General features: G+C 38.2%; 1 long non-coding RNA gene across 1 annotated transcript; it reads right to left on the bottom strand.

Moving 5' to 3' along the window:
- Positions 1-5,838: 5,838 nt before the first annotated feature.
- On the bottom strand, positions 5,839-6,410 carry LOC108166017 (uncharacterized). Its single transcript, XR_001776330.1, has 3 exons — positions 6,372-6,410; positions 6,038-6,116; positions 5,839-5,877 (listed from the first exon to the last, which is right to left on the bottom strand). It is a non-coding gene; the product is annotated as an uncharacterized LOC108166017 (long non-coding RNA).
- Positions 6,411-8,302: the final 1,892 nt, after the last annotated feature.

The raw sequence follows: 8,302 nt of genomic DNA, 5'->3' as shown, positions 1-8,302 counted from the left end.
GGAAGCAGTTTCCCCCTGATGAGGTTTGTCAGCAGAACATCCACGGAGCTGGACTCTGTAGCATCAGTCAGGATCTCCTTGTTGTGGAAGTCCAGTGGAAGTCTGCTCTCATCCCAGCCATCAAAGATGAACAGAACCTGGAAGTGTTCAAAGCTGCTGATTCTTTTGGTTTCCCTAAAGAAGTGATGAACAAGTTCCACCAAGCTGAACTTTTTCTCTCTCATCACATTCAGCTCTCTGAAGGTGAATGGAAATATGAAGTGGATGTTCTGGTGGGCTTTGTCTTCAGCCCAGTCCAGAGTGAACTTCTGTGTTAAGACCGTTTTCCCAATGCCAGCCACTCCCTTTGTCATCACTGYTCTGATTGGTTGATCTCTTCCAGGTGGGACTTTAAAGATGTCTTCTTTTCTGATTGTTGTTTCTGGTCTGTGTGGTTTCCTGTATGCTCTTTCGATCTGTCTGACCTCATGTTCGTCATTGACCTCTCCAGTCCCTCCCTCTGTGATGTAGAGCTCTGTGTAGATCTGGTTCAGAAGGGTTGGACTTCCTGCTTTAGCAATCCCCTCAAACACAGACTGGAACTTCTTCTTCAGACCAGATTTAAGTTGCTTTTGACAATCTGCAGCAAGATTTTCTACATTTAAACAAAAAGAAACATTAAAAACTCGTGAATTGTGGTTGTAGGAGGGGGGGTAGATGCGTTGGACCCAGGTTGTAGGGAGAAAACTGAGAATGTAATGATGACAAAGGTTACAGAAAGTCCAGACAGAACTGGTGAGCATTATAGCTAAGAACTCAAACACTTTTATCACTAGTTTACAACAAGCAACATGAGACAGCTAGACAGTTTAGGCAATGACACACAACAAGGATATAACAAGGAAACACGGACACAGGTGGGATTAAGTACACAATCGGCAATCAAGGAAGACAGGAAACACACCTGGGATCAATCAAGGTCAGCACAGGGACTAAACACAGAAAAACCAAATTCTCACAGTTTCCCCCTCAAGGGCAGCACCTAGAGACCCCCCAAAACAGTTCAAAAACAACCCAACCAGTATCTGCAGGGGGTTGCCAGACAGAGGGCCAGCGTCCAAAGAAAGACGAGGAAAACAAACTTAACTCTATCCAAAGTAAACCAAAAGGTCAATTCAGGGTCTGCCGCAAAACATCAAACAGGTGGCGATGAAGGAGGCGGACCTAAACGGGGCGCTGAGAGTTTTTGGGGGGCTTTTGCTCGAAGGTCAACGTTACACCTTAAATGCATAACAATACCAGTTTAGATGTTGAGCTACTTGCTAAAAACTGTATTGTGTAACATTAAAACATGCTTGGCTGCAACCGTATCGATGGTAGCTCTTCTCTTCACTGTTTGTAGCTTCTTGATGCAGCTCTGCGCTCCTGCTAATAATAGCTTCACTGCATCAGTTCAGCATTCGTTATATCGGCTGATGACGTTTCTGTGAGATTCACTTGTCAGGTCATATTATAGAGTTAACATCAGTGCTTAAAGTTATCTGGTGTGAAACAGTAGTACCACAGCACCTTTGAATTTTACTAATAAGAGTACCGGGATTTTTTCCGTTGTTTTAAAAGATGTACGTCAGTCTCTTCCCGACCACCCCACACCGTGGAGGATACAAAAAAAGAAGAAAGAAAGAATGACGAGCACATTGCACAATACTCTGACACATAAGAACCAGGACTGTAGAACGGAGCAACAAACTAAATAAATGCGAATCAGGATCAAGAATCCGGTGATGAGTGAAGATTACTGGTGGTGAGCGTGGTGATTTTTTGTATTATCATTTTATTATTTCTTTAGTTCATATTCAGTCTAATGTTAATCAATAGTTAATCAACGTTAACAAAAGATAAAATAAAACCAGCAACAGGAAAGAAACTAAAGATGACATAACAATAAACCAAGAGAGGATAATACTAATCAAAGAAAACTAAATGGAAATGAATGAAGAACAAAATGGAACAATTAACTAAGAAACTAAATTAATACAGAGGAATAAACTGGTATGGCAAGACGTTTTGAGCAATAATTAATACACGGGACTTTATGGCAAAAAGAAGCAGACACTGTTTTCAGATAAAAGCTAATAAAATATTGTTGAAGTGCCAGGGTCTGTTGAGATCACATCTAGTACTAAGAAGAAATGTATTTTATAGATGATAACAATAAGGAACTTGTCACTTATTTATGTTTGTGATTAGATTTGATATATTTATTTCTTCAATATTATTTTTCATGTTGGTGTTAATGTCATGAGGTTGATGACTCCATGACACTTTCAATTTGACTTATTAGGATTTGATTAAGAACTAGCTTTGTTGTTTGTAATTTTTATCCAGTGAAACTATTCATCTATAAATCAATAGAGAGGTCTATATAAAGATAAAATCCATGTTTCTGTCTCATATTTGTATGACATTAAAAGGATCTGGAAGTTTTGGTTTCCCACTGAAAGCTCTGCTTTGCACAGTAAATGCCATGTGGATGAAATGTTATGAGTAATGCTCTGATGTTCCATTTTCCTGAAGGCAGCACAGAGCTGCACCACCAGAAACGCTGAAGAGAAGAAGAGCTATGATTGATGATGATATTGCAAATAGTTCAAAGTTTTATCTGGTGTTGAACATCTTTTATCTGGTCATTTTGTGCAAGATTTAACAACATCATAAAATTACACAGAAAAAAAATACTTTTTTCTACTCTGGCTACTGTTAGGCCTACCAATTTTAAGTTGACTGTTCAGCGCATATTTTTGTAGATGCCTGTAAAAACAATTTCTATTCACAGTGCTTTTTTCTTTGAGAAAATATGTTTCATGATAAAAACGGAAACAACCATAAAAATTAAAACATCAGCAATAGTGATAGTAATATTAGTACTAATCTAAGATTTAGTGCAAGTATTCTACATCTTCTGTGATGGGGCGGTGAAGAACATGGATAATGGATAAGAGGGTGCTGGCCCAAAAAAGGTTGAGAAACAATGGTGTAGACAATGACACATGACAAAGATCCAACATGGAAACGGTCACAGGTGGGATTAAATAGATGAGGTAATCAGGGAGCACAAGACACAGATGGAATAATCAAGGGCAGACGAGACGGCACAGGAACAAAATTATCACACAGAAAAACAAAATCATCTTCTATAGATCATAGACATGAATACGTAGACGCCTCATGAGGTGGATCGGCCCGTTGCTGCGATACGTCACAGCGTCCACCATATTGAATTTGGCCTATGTGTCATAAACTAATACAAGTAAATGGACTGAACTTTATAAAGTGCCGTTCTACAAAGTATTTTAAATTAATACCTGTCATTGACACATTTTCTCAAACACATTAATATATCTGTTAGTCAAAGAAATGGGCTAGGGTTAATCACATCACGAGTTTCTAACTCTTGATGTGATTAATTGTTTTGGGGCATTTCTGAATAAAGAGCACAATGTTTTTATTTGATATAAATTATTCTGATAATTGTTATATTGACACTGATGAACAGACACACTTTTACAGTGTTTTATTAAATAATATATTTACATAATTCCATAATTGAATGTACATTTAACGTTTCAAGGCAAGAAACAATTTTCTTGTATTTATCTTTTTATACATTATTGAGAAATGACTTTTGATTTATAAATCAGTCATTGTCAAACATTAAAGTGCATATTTTTCTTACTTTTTTCCGGAGAAAAATATTTATTACAGTATGTCAACTCTGCTATTGACAGCAAAGAGTGAAAATAATTCTAACAGAGTAAATTACTTTTATTTCATTACATAAGCTACATTAATACACTAATACTTCAGATTAAGATATTTAAAAATACACAAAAAGTGAAAGAATAAAAAATGTATTTATTATACTGGGAACACTGGTCACAGGCAGGGCTTCAATCTGCTGGTCACACTGGGAGAACTCAATAACTTCTGAGACATCCTGGTTCACAGGCTAAAGCCAAGGATAAAAGAAAATTTATCCAAAAGTGTTATAGAAAATACATATATGTTTCCTTCACATTCATAAAAAGACATTTTCAGCATGTTGGGCTCTGACTCATAGCATCTTTATAGCTAAATACCGACATGATGAAGCTGAGCTTGGAAACAGAATGAAGAACAGCAGCTCCAGCTCTGATACCGACTGATCTTTCCTCACTAAATCCCTGGTCTTTAATGAACTTCCCCTTGTTGGGAAAATAAATTTAAAATATGCTAGTTTTTGAACTTAACTATATGAAGTTGGGGATAAGTTTGATTGTACTAATTTTAGCAACAGTTAACCTTGGTGTATGCAAAAATTAAATAGAGCATGGATATTTTGAGTAGATTTTAATTTAGGTAGATTTGGATAATGATTAAATTTAAATAACTAATTTTCTTAACTTAAATAAATCACTTACACATTTTTAAAAAGGGCCTTCAGTAGAGAATGTGTTCTGTCATTAGAGAGGAAACAGATGTGCTGTGCTAGGCAGTTCACAATACACAAAAGTAATGGGGAAAACGGGATGGGAGAGATTATTTCTGTCTGTTTACATACTAGGTTAAATTCTTTGGTGTTCTTTGTGAGGCAAGAAAACGAGCAAGGTCTAGGTGGAAAATAAATCTCTGTGGCAACTGGGGTTTTTGTTCAAATGTTTAGAAAGAGAAGACTCCAGAAGTAACTGGCATGAGAACATCCTATTTTGAGAGTGATCTTTGCTCTCTCTGACTTTTGCTCTTTCTTTATCTTTTTTTAATAGGTCTTTCCCATCATATCTAAAATAATTTAAAACTGCTTAGAGACTCAGAAGGAGAGGACACACCTTCAATGCATATAATTAGGATTACACCTCTTCATAAAAGTCTCCACTTCACAGTAGCAAGCCGAATTGCTTTGTTTTGTGAAGGCACCTTTGCTTTTCTCCTGCCTTTGCTTTTCATTTACCTTTGTTTGTCTCCTATTTTTGCATGTCTGTTCAATTTTCTACTTTACTCAGGTATTTGTTTGTTTTATGGTTAGGACTTTTTGATAATTTGGGTGTGATGCGGATCTGTTTTTCTATGCATTTAAATGTTTGAATAAAACCCTAAGTATGTTTGAAGTTGACTGACTGTCCTCTGTGTTTCTTTTCCACTGAATACACACGGAAACTCTGGACTCGGGAGACTATGAGGATTAGCTTAACATTTCATTCTTCAAAGTCAACACCCTCTAACAGCGGTCTTTCATCAGCTCTCTCATTAGAAAACAGTATGAAAACGTTAGCTCCTACGCTAATAATCAGTGGTTACTTCGGGCCAACTTAGCTACATAGAAAATATTTTTCTGGCTGCAAAGTCAAATAATTCTCATCTTTCATCCTTACCTGTGAAAGGTAATGCCAATAAATCCAGTCTGTTACGTAAAACGGTTGAAACACACAGCACAGGACTTTAGGAGCTCCGATCGCTCTGCTGCCAAATAGAAGATGGCGGACGCTGTTACGTACAACTCTGCGCTCCATGAGGCGTCTGTATTCATGTCTATGTTATAGATGATCTGAATAAATGTGATTCCATCTCTTCAGACATAGGTAAATGCGTAATTTATCCATCAGTTTAAATCTTAAATCTAGAAATCCTCTTACTGCTCTGCAGATGGTCAGCCAGCTCCTCCTGCTTCATCCTCCTCAGGAAGTTCAGTGTGATCTTCATCACTGCCTCTCTGCTGCTCCTCCTCTGCTCTTCATCCTCACCTTCCATCACTTCATCATTATCTCTCTGACTCTCTAAGCATTCTGGGTAATTTGGACTCAGAACCTTCTGGATCTTCTTCAGCTCGTTCTTCACAAAAGTGACAATGTTTTCCTCCAGCAGCTGGAACAGAATAGTAGATGAAGGAAACATCAGACTGAAATCCTGGAGCCAAACACTAGATGGATGTTGGACAGACTGACAGTCCTCTGGTCTACAAAGCGCAGCATGGAGACGACTGTGAACAGAACCATGGAAAAGTAGTTGGTGTTCTTGTGCAGACCATAAATATGGAGTCCAGCTGTGTTTGATGCTTCTGGGCAGACGGACCACTGGGAACCTCTGAGCTGTGCTGGTCCACTCTGTGGAGGAACCAGGAACAATCAGTAAGGCAGGAAATATTCATACAGCAGTATTCAGAGAGGAAATCACCAAGAGTTTCACATTAAAATTCCTTAAAGCAGAAAAACAAGAACATATAAGAGAGTTAAAAGGGGAAGATGAACTATAAGGATGTAGACCAGTAGCGCCAAAATCCCGAAAATAACCTTGGTATTGTCACATGACCACAACAACAGATATAAACAGATCAGTTACAGCAGTTAGAAACAGCTCACCTCTCTGATGGTGGAGATCCAGGAGATTTAAAGGTAATGAGAAGGCCCTTTGACCAGTCGCTCTTAAAGGACACACAGCTGGGTTCTGGTTCTGGTTCTGGTCTGAGACTCTGATGGATCCTGACAGAAACATGATGATTAAAACTGAATCTGTTCAGTCTGGATGAAGCAGCAAAGAGGAGCAGCAGCAGCTTCATCACTACGTCTTTTTTGGCCTGAAACAGTGAACGCTGTGTGAAAAGGGCTGTGGACAGTTAAGAGATGGTGACCTCACCTCTGACCTTTGCTCTGGCTCTCATCTTCCCCACACAGAGTGGTTTTAGAGGGAGGGACTCCCTCCTCTCTGTTCTCACACTGATCCATGCTGCTGAATTCACATCAGCTCACACACACTTTCTAGCTTCACCTGCAGAGGAAACACACATCATTCATCTGCACATCAACTCTGATCATCCTTTACATCATTAGTGCTGGAAAAAGATCAGCTGCTCCTCCTCTGATTGGCTCTTCTCTGCTTCATATCAGTGTCCGGTGAATGCAGTCAGACAGCAGAGAGGCATAGGAAGCTGCATCAGCTGCTGCACTTCTACCATCAGTCCACTAGATGGAGACATAGAGCAACATTTATGTTCACAGATTTTTATTTCACACTTATTAAACCTCTACAAGTGGATCATCTGCTCCATCAACGATTAACTACTTAATAAACTCATTGAAACACATGGCAACAAAAATATTTTATTTTGAAAGGAAGAGTCAGGAAACTGTTGTGTATGACTGCAATAGTGGAGGGTTCTTTCACAAAAATAGGATTCATAAATCCAGGATAAAAGATGAAGCCAGGCTCGACAGCACCACCAGTTCATCAAGGCTTTATCCTTTTCACAAAGCCTAGATAAGTTGCGTATGCCATACCTCACACCAAAGAAACATCTTTTGATGAAGAATTATAAGGAATTAATGTACATCATACTCAAGAAAAAATGCTGCTATATCAGTAGAGAATAGTAGTTTGATTGAATGTGTAATTAGTTCAAAATATGCATTTTCAAACCTTTCTTAACTAAAGATGTAATTTGAGCTTTCATTTGCTCAGATGAACAACTTTAAATTTGTAGATTAACAGTGAATGTCAATATTACAACATCTGAACTTGATAGTGGATTTTTTTCTCTCTCTCTTCTTATTGAAGTCAGATTATTTTTCTCTCATTTGCTCTGCTTTTTGATCCATGTCCTGTGCTTTCTATTTTCAAGCTTCTCTTTTGAAGTGGAAACTATGGATCTAATCTTTATGAGAAAAAGTGGGAGACCCTGTGTCTGTCCACAATGACATTTAAGATGCATGTATATTTGAATTTCTGATTTATTCACTTTGAACTTGGAGGTTACTTGGCATATTGAGAAATTAAGAAAATGTTTGCAGCTGTTCTGTCCATTGAGAGGTTGTCTGTCTGGAAAAAGGAAATGCTTTGCTTTGAACATTCAGACTCAGATGTGAGCAGAACCACAAACTGGAAGCGATTCTTGATGAGAGTTACAACTCAGTATCGGTTCATTAAAAAGACCTTGAAGAAGTTGAAAGCTCAGCTTTGAGGGATTGATCATGAGTTTGGCTGTTTGGAGTCATCATTGAGATGAAACAGTGAGAATTTAAGACAGAAAAGAAAATGAAAGGATTGACCTGATCCAAAACAATTAGTCATCTGGATATGACTCCCCTGTGTCAGTCATGGAAGGCTGTGCTATTTATATTTCCCCTGGATGTTATATGAACAAGACGCTCTGCTCCCACTACCTTCTCCCTTTAGCCATGAAATTTATGGGCCTGAATCTGATCTCTACTGAGGCCAAAACAATCCATCACTTATTTACAGTGTTCATGGACTTACAAACACACAGACACACACTTTTCAGAATAGCTATAAACAA

This window comes from Poecilia reticulata, unplaced genomic scaffold (assembly GCF_000633615.1).
Source record: "Poecilia reticulata strain Guanapo unplaced genomic scaffold, Guppy_female_1.0+MT scaffold_309, whole genome shotgun sequence".
Classification (NCBI taxonomy): domain Eukaryota; kingdom Metazoa; phylum Chordata; class Actinopteri; order Cyprinodontiformes; family Poeciliidae; genus Poecilia; species Poecilia reticulata.
This window is presented reverse-complemented; position numbering and strand designations above follow the sequence as displayed.